Source organism: Lactuca serriola, chromosome 1, assembly GCF_051521515.1.
Source record: "Lactuca serriola cultivar US96UC23 chromosome 1, Lser_US96UC23_V15, whole genome shotgun sequence".
NCBI classification, from domain to species: domain Eukaryota; kingdom Viridiplantae; phylum Streptophyta; class Magnoliopsida; order Asterales; family Asteraceae; genus Lactuca; species Lactuca serriola.
The window spans coordinates 202,015,209-202,030,141 of NC_136408.1; positions in this window are offsets into that span (position 1 = coordinate 202,015,209).

The window sequence follows — 14,933 nt, forward strand, 5'->3', positions numbered from 1 at the left end:
GGTAGGTCAGCACCTGTTGAGAGAAAAACTTTGAGACACACTTGAACAAATGTTAGAACAAGTATATTTCGGAATAGTTAATCTCGAAGGATCTAAAAGCTCAACAATAATATTTAGAGTTAGATGTTAGAGAGTTAGTTGCGGAAAAGTAAAGAAATGTAAATGACAACAATTGTTATATCAAGTATACACTTAAGCTGATTCATAACAAGGAATGCATTCAAGCCAAGTTAATAAGTGAGATCAAATTAGTGATTAAGTCACAAAAGACTTGCTCTGAAGAGAGGTTGTGATAGATTATGAGACTAAGAAGAGTGAATAAGTAAGATAGAATGATAACTCCTAAGATGTGTATTAGAATTAGATTCGATACACTTCTTACTTTTTGAATACATGAGAATGAGCTCTATTTATAGAGACTCACAAAGATCACTAGATAACAACTCTAAGAGTAGCCATGCAAGGCATACTGGACAATAGCATGTATAACAGAAAAGACAAAGTAACGTAATCTAGATAGAAATTGTGGTGGTAGAGACTTCATTCTCTCACGTGTTTCCAGGCGTTCAATCCTTTCCATCAGGGATTGCTGTCCAGGAATATCTTCTGGTTGCGGTTGAGTTGGCTTGACCGCAGCAAGGATTTGATCAACTTTGGCTTGGAGACTTAGAAATTCCTTCCTGGTTACCACATTCTTCTTCTCCTTCTTCATCTCCTTGGGCTTAGAAGTTGAGTGATGAGAACCACTGGATTGTTCGTCTTCATCAAACATCATTAGGTCGTCATCAGAAGGAGAGGGTTTGTTTACCTCTTGTGGTTCAACATCATCAAAACCAAAGATGGGATCAAAACTCACTTCGATTTCTGGTCCTTCATCTTGTGAACCTTCTGCAGTGGGAGTGGGAGGAGCTTTGGAGACATGTTGGTAAGTAGTGGCTTCCTGAGTTTTGTGGAAGGTTTCAACCATTTGTGTCATCCAATCTTGAACTTTAAGGATGGTGGCTACAGTATTGGCATTATTAATGGCATCTGCCCAATACTTAGTCACAACTTGTATTTCTTGTTCCTTTAACTGCTGTTGTTTGATTTGCAGATCCTTGCGAGCTTGGAATGCCCTACAAAAAGCGGCATATTTCTTTGCTTCAGCCTCATTTGAAGGTTGATACTTGCTCCAAGAATCACTAGAGTTTTCACCATCAATTCATTGTAAGCGCACCAAGGTGTCCCTTGGGTTCACGGATCCTTGAACATTTGTGCTCACCGTGCCTAAACCACCTATTTCTAATGATAGCAAAGTAGGATTTCCTGAGCTTCCTTGGTCTCCTTGACCCGTGGTCAAGTTTTGCCTCGACTCAGTTCTGGCATAGGCGGAAGAAGTACCCTGCAGTTGGGAATGTGTTTGAAGTGGTTAGGTGACATTCAATAGGATGGAGTTTAAATCCTCAGGTGAAAAAATGTGCATTCGGGAAGCCCTAGAGACTTTAGGGCGAGAACGAGTATTATCCCTTTGGGAATGTACTGGGGGGGGGGGGGGAGTCTCCTCTTTGCTGTGAATTAGACTCACTTTCTGAGTCTGAAAGGAAAAAGATAGTGGTTTCGAATGGATGTGTAGGCATCCTAAGGACTACCGGAGCCTGTAAAGAGGCTGAGGTATCGGTCCGTTCATGCATTTGGCTAGTAGGATCAGTTTTTCGTTTCTTGAGGATTGATATGGGTTGGTTGTCCTCTTCAGAATCACTGTTGGAGTCATGACGACTAGGTTCAACCGTTGTGATTACGGGTGATGTTTTTCTTTTCTTTGAGGGTTTGGAGGGTTTGGAAGCGTCCTTTTTAGGAATTCCAGATTTCTTTGTGTTGCGGGGGCCATGAAGGGTAGAAACTTTGTGTTTTCGTCTTTGGGAGTGAGAGACATTGGAGAGAGTTGTAGAGGAAGGGACTATGGTACCTTATGGGTTTATGACTGCAGATGGAAGAGGCGGGGTAGGAAGGTATGGGTCAATACCTTCTGTAGCTTCAATGTGGTCTGAGATATCCGTAGTCTCAAGACCGAGGGTAGAAAGAATATGGGTAGGAAGTCTATGGATTGGACCAAAGATTGTTTGATCAGAGGAAGGATTGTACCTTTTAAGATCCTTGGTAACGAAGAAATTGATGTCACCACCCATGTCTATTCCTGCATCCGCATGTATGTCAGAAATGCAGAGAGACCACAACCTAGAAAAGGTAAGTTTGGTTGGGTTCTGCCTTGGGATCTCGTTGGGAATGTATTGTAGAAAATCATCCCAAAGGATCTGTCCGTAGTTCACGTCATGGCCTGTGAAGATGCTCCAAACCAGTTCCAGTAGTTTAAGACCCATGTTATCAGTGCCTCCGGTTCTGCCGGATAGATTGCGGATGATAAAGTAACATACGGACTACCAGACTGCAGGCAATTGGTTCTTCTTGAATTCACCAATCCCTTTGATATTTTTCTGATAACCCATCTGATAGAGTGCTGAATGATGTCCACCATTGATGGAGTGAAAAACTTAATAGAGGGATGAACAAGAAGGTTAATGACATTGAGGAATTTTTCTTTGGACAAAATGACCAAAGAATCATTGATAAGGTTTAAGTGGACTTCTTGGGGGTTATCGATTGGGCGATAGGCGGAAAAGGCACATTTATAGAGAGTTAAAATTGGAACAACGTCTGTGAAAGCATGAAATGGACCAAACAGGGGATGATTTTTCAAGAACTTGATTATGAGTTTGGTGGGAGCATTGTAAGAAGGTTGTTCTTCGAAGATGGATCTGAAATTGCTTGAAGCAATTGTGGGAGAGTCTGAACCAGTTGGGTTCACTGATCCAGAAGCTTTGGATTGTTTCTTTGACACACCGGATTTCACCATTGTTGAGTTTGAGAGAGCTTTGAAGAATGTAGGAAAAGATTAAGGGTTTTGAGAGCGTAAACGTTTCTTTGTGGAGAAGAAAAGGGTTTTATAGTGGCTTAATGGAGCGGGAAACGTTTTTTTACCTAAGTGAAATTGGGTAAAAAAAACGTTTGGGTTTATCTTTTGATTAGCATCTTTAATCTCAACCACATATTGACAAAACAGGGATAAAGACTGAATTTGGGATTAACCAGAAAAGGGACTCTGCATTTAATGAAATGTCAGAATTTGTATCATGTCTTGAGAACGTGTGGTGGGGGTGAGATTAATCCGTTGGATAAAGGGGAAGTTGTAATGGATGTGATGGTTTGGGTAATAGGAAAAGACATAATAAAAGGATTTGATTTGGAAAATCTTTATTTTGTCATCATACCTAAAATAGGTCTGACACAAGGTTTTAGAAGAAAAGAATGTGACAGTTTCTCAAAGGAATGTTTTTTTTATTTAATGTTTTATTTAATGAAGGATCATCAAATAGCACACTATGTTTTTTTTATTGTTTTTCACAAGAATGAATCGTTAGAAAATCAATTAATGTGACTGCAGATGTACACATCATTGCAGATGGCTTCTTTGGCATTGCGGATGACTGCAGTGGGTAAAAATGAGAGGAGCACTTGTACAAAGAGTTAGTAAAAACTAGCAAGAAAGACCCGTGAAAGATAGATATAATATATGGTTGCGGTACATAGACTGCGGTACACAGGGTATGCCAAAACCATCTATTATACATGACTTTCAGTTAAGACCGCAATGGAGACCAAGAATGGTCTGCGGTACCTATCAATTTAAGAAGCATTGAGGGTCCGGATTCATCATCCCTAACATTTGTAAGAACGCATTGATTTTAGTAGAGTCAAGTGCTTTTGTAAATACATCAGCAATCTCTTCATGAGTAGGGACAAAGATGAGTTCAATGTTACCTTTTAGAATGTGGTCTTTTATGAAGTGATACCGTAGTTCAATATGTTTCATCTTGGAGTGCTGAATAGGATTATGAGAGATCGTTATGACAATTTTAGAATCACAGTAGATTGGTATCCGCAACATTCTGTATCCGTAGTTTAACAGTTGTGTCTTCATCCGTAAAACTTGAGAACCACAGCTGGCTGCGGCCACATATTCAGCTTATGCGGTAGACAAAGAAACACAACTTTGTTTTCTTGAGGACCAGCTGACGAGTCTACCTCCCAAAAATTGACATCCACCAGATGTACTTTTTCGATCAAGTTTGCATCCGACATGATCCGCATCGGTAAATGCTTGCAGACTGAAGTCATCCACCAGATTCGCTTCCGTTCAGGTACCGGAGAATTTGTTTGGTTGCGGTCATATGCGACACTTTTGGGTCAGCCTGATACCTTGCACATATACCAGTAGCAAAGACAATGTCCGGTCGGCTTGCGGTGAGGTACATTAGAGAGCCAATGATACCTCTATAAGTCTTGTGATCCACAGATTTGCCAAAAGGATCAGCAGATATCTTATATCTGAAGGCCATAGGGACCTTAGCCGAGGAGCAGTTGTCCATAGAGTATTTCTTCAATAGTTTAGTGGTGTATTTCTCTTGATGAATGAATATCCCTTGCTGAAATTTTTTGACTTGAAGACCTAGAAAGAAATTAATCTCTCTATTCATGCTCATTTGAAATTTGTTTGTCATGAGCTTAGCAAATTCATCCACCATTCCTTGATCAGTCGATCCGAAGATGATATCATCCACATAGATTTGTACAAGCATAAGGTGGTCACCGTTTGCTTTTCTAAACAGTGTGGGATCAATCACTCCTCTTTTGTAGCCTGAAGAGACTAGGAATTCAGAAAGAGTCTCATACCAAGCTCTAGGAGCTTACTTCAGACCATAGACTGCCTTTTGAAGCTTGTAGCAATGGTCAGGGAATTCAATACTTTCAAAGCCAGGAAGTTGCTGAAGATAAACCTCTTCTTTCAATTCCCAATTGAGAAAAGCACTCTTAACGTCCATTTGGTGTACCTTGATGTTTTTGTGGGAAACATATGCTAGAAAGATTCAGATGGCTTCCATTCTTGTTACCGGAGCATATGTTTCATCATAGTCAACACCTTCCACTTGACTATACCCCTTTGCAACCAGTCTTGCCTTATTTCTGATAATTGCACCAGATTCATCTAACTTGTTCTTGAACACCCATCTTGTTCCAACAATAGTATGGCCTTGTGGTATGGGAACAAGTTGCCACACTTTGTTTCTTTTGAATTCTTCCAGTTCTTCTTGCATAGCAGAAATCCAATCTGGTTCCAATAATGCTTATTTGATTGATTGTGGCTCGACTGCGGACATAAATGCCGCGTAGTGACAATGATCAGTTAAATCCTTGGCAGATCGAGTCTGGATACCTGCGGATGGGTTGCCAGTAATTTGACCTGGTGGGTGATCCTTCGTCCATACATGTAGACGAGGCATCAGATGATCAGCAGCTGCGGTAGAAGGAATGTCCTCAATATCAAAAGTTTCTTCGGTTGGAGACGGCAGTTCCCCTTGGATTTGAGAACATCCTGTGGAATCATCTTGGCTTGTTGGAGCGAGAATGAAATTTTCTTGAGCGATTTGGAGAGGTTCCCCCTGGATTGCTGATGGAAGTTTTTTTGGAACCTAAGAAGGTTCCCCCTGGATTGCTGAAGGGAGAGTAATGATCCTTGAATCGGTACGAGTGTCAATGTTCTCTAAGATTTTATCATCCGAATCCGAAGATACGTTTGTTGGTAATGATTTTCTGAGGAGAGGAGCTCGAGCATCATCAAGTACTGGAACCTCGATGGTTGTTGATTGAGTAGAGCTTTCCCCCTCAATTGGAGAGGTGAAAGTATTGAGAGATGCTACTTCGGATAGGGATGGACCAGAAACATCATCGTGTTGTTGTTGAGCGGTCGATGACATAAGAACTTCAGATAGTTTTGCCATTTCAACAGGATCAAAAAGATCATCATAATTGAGTTCAACTAGATTTAAAGGACCTGAAGAAGCAGGAATATCACTTTCCATGATTACGGTGGTTTCAGTGGATGGAGAGGCGTTGTGGATGTAAGAATCATCGAATTTCACATCGAAGCTTTCAATGATTAGCCTCGTACGTCTGATGAGAAACCTGTAAGAAACCTTGTTCGTCGAGTAGCCAAGAAAAATGCCTTCATCAGACTTTGGTGCAAATTTGTTAAGTTGATCTCTGTTGTTGATCACAAAACATCTACACCCAAAGATGTGAAAGAAACAAACATTTGGTTTATGGTTGTTGAGGCCCTCATATGGTGTTTTATTGAGGTGTTTGCACATAATGCTTCAGTTTTAAACAAAGCATGCAGTTGCTATAGCTTCAGCCCAGAAGTAAAGAGGAAGATGTGTGAAGTTGAGCATGGATCTGGCTGCTTCGACTAGTGTATGGTTCCTTCTTCCTACTACACCATTTTGTTGGGGTGTATAAGGAGCTGAAAAGTTGTGAGTGATACCTTTGGACACCAAGAAGCTGTTGAGTGGATGGTTAGTGAATTCGGTTCCATTATCACTACGGATGCGTCTTACAGGCAGCTTGATCTGGATTTCTCTATCTTTGATGAAGTTGATGAGAATTTGAGGTGTTTCGGATTTGAGTCTGAAGAAGAAAACCCAAGTGAAGTGAGTGAAGTCATCAATTATAACTAGTATGTACTTTTTGTGATGAAGACTGGCTACAGTTAACAGACCGTAGAGATCAATGTGCAGAAGCTCAAGTGGTTCAGATATTGAAGAGTCAATCACCATAGGGTGACTTGCTTTGGACTGCTTACCACATTCACAAGCAGGACATAGAGTGTCATTGCTAAAATTGAGAATGGGTCATCCTCTAACTAGTTCCCCAGTAACCAAAGTATTCATGTACTTAAAGTTGAGATGAGCGAGCTTGCGGTGCCATAACCAACTGACTTCGGATACAACTTTGGAGAGAAAGCACAACTGTGGTTTTCTAATGATGAGAGAGACATCCAGAGGATACATGGTACCCTCAGATCGTGACAAAATTGGTCATCAAATTCAACTCGATGGCCTGCCTTACATAGTTGGCCAACACTGATGAGATTGTGTTTGAGGCTTGCTATATAAGCAACCTTTTGAATTGAGAAGTTTCCAATAGTGAGTACACAGTAACCTCGGATGATTCCATTTGCATTATTGCCGAATGTAACATTTCCACCAATGTATATAGGCCTGAAATCCTGAAGGTATTCTAACCTTCTGGTCATGTGCAAGGAGCAGGTACTGTCAATTAACCATTCATCTTCTTGTTCCTCCTTGCACAAAGCCTGAGAATTACACAGTTAGTTTAGGCATCCAAACTAGTTTGGAGCCTGGAGCAACATGTGAGTTTCTGAATGATGTATGGATCGAGGTTGCAGGGACTGGTTTCGTGTCAACTTTTAAACCTAGTTCTGGGTGTTTGTGAAACTTTGGCGTGTTGTGTGTTTTGATAAAGTTACGAGGTTTATGATTTTGACAACTACACTGACACATACAGGTTGAGATTTTGTCTTTTGTTTTGACTCCACGTTTGGTCATTGGTCTAAAGGAAGAGTTGTTTGGCTTTTGACTAGACCGAGATTGAGAAGATTTGACATTAGTTTTCCGAAAAGTTTGTTTTGAGACAGGTTTAGCACGTGTGGATCTTTGTGTCCTTTTTGTTGGATTTGGTAAGATACCCTTCCATTTGTGAAAATTTTGACATGACTTTATATGTTTTGGAGTGGGTAAAATACCTTTCCATTTCAGGTTATCTGACGAATAGATTTGAAAAACACCTTTTTGAAAAGACTTTGCACTCTTTTGAATTGAGTCAGATGAATTAGGAATGACTGTTGAAACTGTACATTCCTTTTTGAATGTTTTCTTGGGAGTAGTATTTTTTGAAAAGTAGTGAGAGAAAACAAATTTTTCTGGACTTTTGGATTTTTGAGATCTAATATGCCTTTTGTTTTTTGAAAACATTTGTCTATTTGTGCATCGGGAGCAAATTTCTTCTTTGAAAGCCTTTTTAGCTAAGGATTTTGGTGAACCGCAGTCTCTGTTATTCAACTGTGGTTTCCTGGAATCCTTTGAAATTTTGTGAAAATGTGGGCTTGAGTCATCAGAACTTGAGGATTCTAGGATTTGGGAACATTGACCCACTTCAAAATTTTCTATGGCTAATTCATGATGAATTGTTTGAAGAGTGGCAAGACTTTTGTTTGAAGACTGCGGTGAGGATGACTTAACTACCGCATAGTATGTTTAGTTGGGACTTTATTGGGACTCATGTGAGACTTTTGACTACAATGAGGAACACTTTGGTCTGAGGACAGAGATGGAAAGTCTCTAGAGACTTCGGTGTCCTCAATGATAATTTCTTCATCAACTACGGATGAGTTTTGAGAATTCGGCAAGGTAGTGCCAATGATACAAGTTTGATCAGATGTGTGACCCGAAACCTCAGGCACAATTTCTTCAATGACACAATTATTGCTTAGATTGTGAAGTCTACCGAAGTGAGTTTTGATATCTTCGGGAAAAGTCTTGTCATTGACTGGGAAATGAAATTCTCGATCTGGAGGGACATATAGTCTGTTTTGGTTGAACCGGGGTAAGGAATCCATTGCGGTAGGATATCCATTCGACCAACCCCAATTTTATGTATTGTCCATGGTTCCATTATTTACCAAATTTTCAATAGCTTCACTTTCATTGAACAATTTTTCGATTAAAGATTTAAACGTAAAATTTCAGTTTGAGCTAAACCTTTCTGGTTCAAAGCTATCTCTAATTGGGTTTCACTCAACATTCTTGGATCTTTTTCTAACTCTAAATCTCTTTCTAACATAGCCATTTTGAGTCTTTTGTTATCCAGTCGTCCTCTCACATGGAACATCTCCTGGGATGCAATCTTCTTCTTATCTAAGGCTTTGTTATAGTCTGTAAGGACGGCAACACATGTGTCATTAAGATTATCTATGTAAGGTTGACAATCATGCATGCTGTAATTTAGAGTTTGGATCATGAGTTTTACCTATTCAACGATGCTTAGATTTCCATCCTTTTCCATGTAGCAGTAGTTTTTGTTTATCTTTGTAGACCAATCATCATCCGCAGTTGCCAAGATGCATATTTTCCCTTTGCCATTAACATTGCTGATGGCTTCATCTTCATCTCCGGATGACTAGACTTGGTGGTCTCTTTTGACATGGGCTACATATGCCCTTGCTTTCTCATTTTCTTCCATCTCTTGAGCCATTCTAAGGTAGAATGCTCTGTCTTTAACTACATTGGCCTTACAATCTCTTGCAAAATGATTCTCTTTGTTGCATTTGTGACAAACTACAACATTAGTCTTGTCATCTATGGGAGTACCAGAGTCAGAGGTTTGAGTAGGCTGCGGTGCTTCCTTAGGTTGAGCATTGTGAGATTGCAGTGGTGGATGAGAGCTTTTAGGGTAATGTAAGTGATTTGTTTTTGAGTTGAAGTTACGATTGAAGGGTGGTTTGTTGAATTGTTGATTTTTGCAAAATGAGTGATGTGGTAGTCGATTGAATTGTTTGCTGACGAGAGTGATTGCCTTTTGAAATTCTTCTTCATCATCATACTCTGAATCAGCTTCATATGACTGCAGTGAGGTGTCATACGAGGGAGTGTAGGATTGGTTTTGTGGAGTTTGTGCTATGAGAGCAAGAGGTCCTCCGAAATCAGCACAATCTTTGAGTACGGTGGATTCCTGTGCTTGAAGTTCCCCATAGAGTTTTTAGTGTGACAAGGAATGAATTTTTCTATCACCTTGGACTATCATTTTGGCTGTAGTCTAATGTCTTCCCAAGCCATTAAGGATTTGAAGGTTTGTTTCATGGTCACTGCGGATGGTGCCCGCATTGGATAACTTGGTGACAATCAGGTTGAATCTTTTGAAGGAGTCTTCCAAACTTTCGCCAGTGTGAGCTTTGAAGTTGTTGAACTCATTGAGTACAGTTGTGAGCTTCTTGTCTTGAGCTTGCTTTGAGCCTTCATACAAATTTTTGAGAACATCCCAGATCTCTTTTGCTGATTTGCAATTTATGATAATATTGAAGTTGTTAGGAGCAACTCCACAGGAGATTTCATGAAAAGCAACAACATCATTTTCCATCTTATAGAGATCATCCTCGGTGGGACGGTTCAAAGCTGGTTGACCTCCTCCTAGTCCTATTGTGGCTCCGTTAGTTTGGACTCGCGTAAGGACTGGGACGCGTGGTCCTTCTTCTATGGATCGCCATACATCTCTACCAAGTCTCCTTAAGTATCTTTCCATTCTTTGTGACTAGTGATGATATTCATTTGCAACCGGTATTGGGGCTCGATTAGAACCACCAACAATGTTGGAAACATTCAGAGATAACGATTGTGCCATGTTTTGAAGTTTTTTTTGTTTTAGAAATGAGCTTCAGTGGTATAGAAGGCTTTTCGAAAAATCAGAGTTCCGATTTTCAAAAAGCAACCACTATAGCTCTGATACCAATTGTTAAGAGAAAAACTTTGAAACACACTTGAACAAATGTTAGAACAAGTATATTACGCAATAATTAATCTCGAAGGATCTAAAAGCTCAACAATAATATTTAGAGTTAGATGTTAGAGAGTTAGTTGCGGAAAAGTAAATAAATGTAAATGACAACAATTGTTATATCAAGTATACACTTAAGCTGATTCATAACAAGGAATGCATTCAAGCCAAGTTAATAAGTGAGATCAAACTTAGTGATTAAGTCACAAAAGACTTGCTTCGAAGAGAGGTTGTGATAGATTATGAGAGTAAGAAGAGTGAATAAGTAAGATAGAAAGATAACTCCTGAGATGTGTATTAGAATTAGATGCGATACACTTCTTACTTTTTGAATACATGAGAATGAGCTCTATTTATAGAGACTCACAAAGATCACTAGATTACAACTCTAAGAGTAGCCATGCAAGGCATACTAGACAATAAAATGTATAACAGAAAAGACAAAGTAACGTAATCTAGATAGAAACTGCGGTTGTAGAGACTTCGGTTGATGACTGCTGATGAGACGGTTTGACTGTGGTGGCTTGGAGGCTGCGGGAGCTGAAGTTCAAGAGGGTGACTTTTTATGATTCAACAGCACCCCGGAATGGCTTGACACGGGTAGGTCAGCACCCCAGAATGGCCTGGCACTAGGGATGAGCAGAACCGGGTACCCGACTATTTTAGCCGGAACCGGAACCGCTCCCGGAACCGGCGGTTCTTAGGTTTTGGGTATTGGAACCGGAACCGCCTACAACGGTTCCTAGAAAATTGGAACCGCTCCCGGAACCGCCAGAACCGGTTCCGGTTCTGGGTACCTGGGTTCATGATAATTTACACCTTTTATTGTATACATTTCATTGAAATAAACTTTTATAAACAATAGGAGACTAGGACTACAATATAGAAAACTAAAATAATCATAAAAACTGGATCTCAAAACACCATCCCAACACAATTGGAATTTAGCAAGTAATATAACAAAATGAAATTTTTCAGCAATAACAAAAGTTAAAACAGCAACAACAAAACAGCAAACAGCCAAACAACATTCTACAAGTTTTAAAACAACACAAAAACAGTAAAATAGCCACAGCAAAATAGCATCAACAGGAAACAATAAACAGCATCAGCAGCAAGCAAAAAATAGCAAACACCAAGCCAAACAGCAACAGCAGCAAACAGCAAACAGCAAAAACAGCAACATCCCAACATCAAAAACAGCAACTACTAATTCCCTCCACGTGTATCTTCCATATTGCGACTGATTTCTGCAACGAAATTAAACAAAAAAAAAATTAAATTAGTATTTTAAATATTATACAAGAAACATAAAATAAAAGAATAAATAAAAGTGTATCTTCCATATTACCTTCCTCATATTTTTCCACGTCTTCCAATAACTGTTCAAGGTCAATACAAACATTTGATGCCCTCAACCAAGTCTATGTCAACTCTACTATTTTCCATTACTAAACCTATAATTTTAGAAAAATAAATCAATAACAGGTTAGTAAACAGTTAAATAATGAAAAATACATTCACACAGATAGATATAACAGTTAACATACATCTAAGAATTAACAGTTAACAAATGATGTTAACATACAACTATCTGACTAAGATATAATTTCAAAAAATAAACCAATAACCAAGTAATGTTAACATACATCTAATATTTAACAATTAACAAAGAATGGAAGTAGCATATGCTTAATAATGCTTAATAGTTAACAACATCAGTTAACCAACTCATCTCACTTAATAGGTTATCAATTCATATGAGAGAAATTCGAAATTGAAATTGGGGAAAATCGAAATTGAATACCAACTTATCTTAGTTAACCATTAACAGTTAACAATTAACAATTTAACAAGTTCTTGTAACATATGCAAAGTGATGGAACCGAGCAATCATCGTCATAAAAATCTAACATATGCACTAATCGAATGGAAGTAACCGATGCTATCATCGACAAAAAAATCTAACATATGCAAATCCATGGAACTAACCTTGAATAGGAAGATGCGATTGCACCGATTGAGCAGAAAAATATGATGAAGAAGAGGAACTACCCAGGATAGGATGTTGCAAACTTGATTCCTCAACAATACTCACAAGAGGGTTACGTGAAGTGAACGTGAACTGATGAGCATTCAATATTTTGAAGAATGACTGAACAAGAACCAGAGTCAAGATCATTCAGCTCACGAATGAGAACGAGAGTAGAGAGTAGAGGTTGTGAAAGTGTCGGTGTTTTTAGAATGAATTCACGAAAAAAAACCCTAACTAGTCTTATGTCTTTGACCTAAAGTAAATAACATTTTTATTTTTTAAGAATAAAATCATATATATATATATATATATATATATATATATATATATATATATATATATATATATATATATATATATATATATATATATATATATATAGTATTTGCCTTAGAAAAGGCGGGTACCCTCCGGTATCGGTTCCGGGTACCCGGTATTGGAACCGGAACCAGCGGGTAACGGTTTTAAGAAATTAAGAATTGGAACCGGAACTGCTTTAGGCGGTTCCGACACTTTGGGAACCGGAACTGGAACCGCTTAAGGCAGTTCCGGTTCCGAAACCGGTAGTTCCAAGTCAGTTCTGGTTCTGAAAGCAGGTACCCGCTTTTTCTGCTCATCCCTACCTGACACGGGTAGGTCAACACCCCAGAATGGCTTGACACGGGTTGGTCGGCACCCCAGAATGGCCATACCGGGTAGGTCGGTACCCCAGAATGGCCGTACCGGGTAGGTCGGGCACCCTAGAATTGTCCGACAGTATGTATGCTATGTGTTTGTATGGTATGTGGTATGATGGGGAAACTTACTAAGCTTTGTGCTTACAGTTTCAGTTTTGGTTTCAGGTAACTCTTCGTTGATGGGGAAGGAGCCAGTGGTGTAGCAGCGCATCCCACATACACATGGTCTCCGCATAGAGTTTTCTGGGAATGAAATCTGATTTATTTTACTTTTGACGATATGATTTTCAGAAACTTTGTTATGTTTCTTTATACAATGACATGGCATGGTAAATGTTTTGGTAAACTGAATTGTGAAATACTTAACTCAAAATGAAATTTTTGGCTTTGAAATTTGGGATAATACAAGTTGGTATCAGAGCCCTAGTTTGAGGGATTCAGACACACCCTCAGGGGTGTCTGGACTCAAACAGAGGGATTAAAGGATTTTTCACAAAGAAAACGGTTTTCTAAAATTCAAGTTAAGGAATTTGAGAAAGAACAAGGTGTGTGATGCGTGCGACCAGCCGAGCTCAAGTAAGTTTTCCCCAAGATAACCATACTTGTTATGTTATGACATGTGATATATGATTCTGAGAATTGGATGCTAGACTAGGGATAAGGATCTAGGAGGATGCCTTGTATGCCTGATATATGATTCTGAGAACTGCATGCTAAACTAGGGCTAAGGATCTAGGAGGATGCCTTGAATGCCTATTATATGAGCTGTATGTTAGGACAGTCTAGTCAGCAGTAGGATAGCCTGGTTAGGCTATGCTTGATGCGGTTACTCAATGCATGAATGCTACTTGCTTTATGCTATAGGGGTCCTAACTAACTTTAACTAACTAGCAGGATGATATGTAACAGTATCCACTAGCTAGTGAGGGAAGGGTGGTTGGGACTTCTAGTGCAACTGATGGCGGAGAGTAGGCCGGAGAGTACCCTAGGAAAGCCTAGGATGAGATTAGTTGGAAAGGGATATTGGTTGAGGGACTTAGTGAAGTTGAGGCATTCCTTGAAGAAAGTTCGGATAGATGTGGAAGGTAGTATGGGCCTGTACTACTGGAAGTAGAGGATCCGTACTCGAGTCAGGGAGGGCCGATATGGAACCAGGAAACTTGGAGAGTGTGTGAGACCTCTCAAGAGTATGTGTGATCCTGATGATTGCGTGTTTATTTTCAGTATGGTGGTTACACGACATGGAGTAGGAGGTTCTGGACCAGTGTCAGGATTGGGCTCGGGTGCAGGGTCCGAGTAGGTTGACGAAGGGCTACGCGAGTTCATCGCGTGTGAGATGACGAGAGGTATCCTTGAGTTGACCCCATTTATTTTTGGATTGATCAAGGAGGGGATTATCGAGTTGATGGAGGATCACCTCCGATCATTTAGGAGTGACTTGGCGTTTGGCCAAGCAGGTGCGCGCACACTGTCCTTTAAGGACTTCAGAGGGAGTGGTGCGTCGGATTTTCATGGGGTGAAGGACCCCATTGCTACTAGGAAATGTATCGTAGATATTGAGTCTGCGCAGTTGACGAGCTTCTGGCCGGAAGGGTCGAAGGTCCACTTTGCTGCGGGATATTTGAGGGACAGAGCTAGAGACTGGTGGGAGTCGGTTAGTGACTCGTTGGGAGCTCCAGCCGTCGAGGCTATGATATGGCCAAATTTCATGACTAGATTCA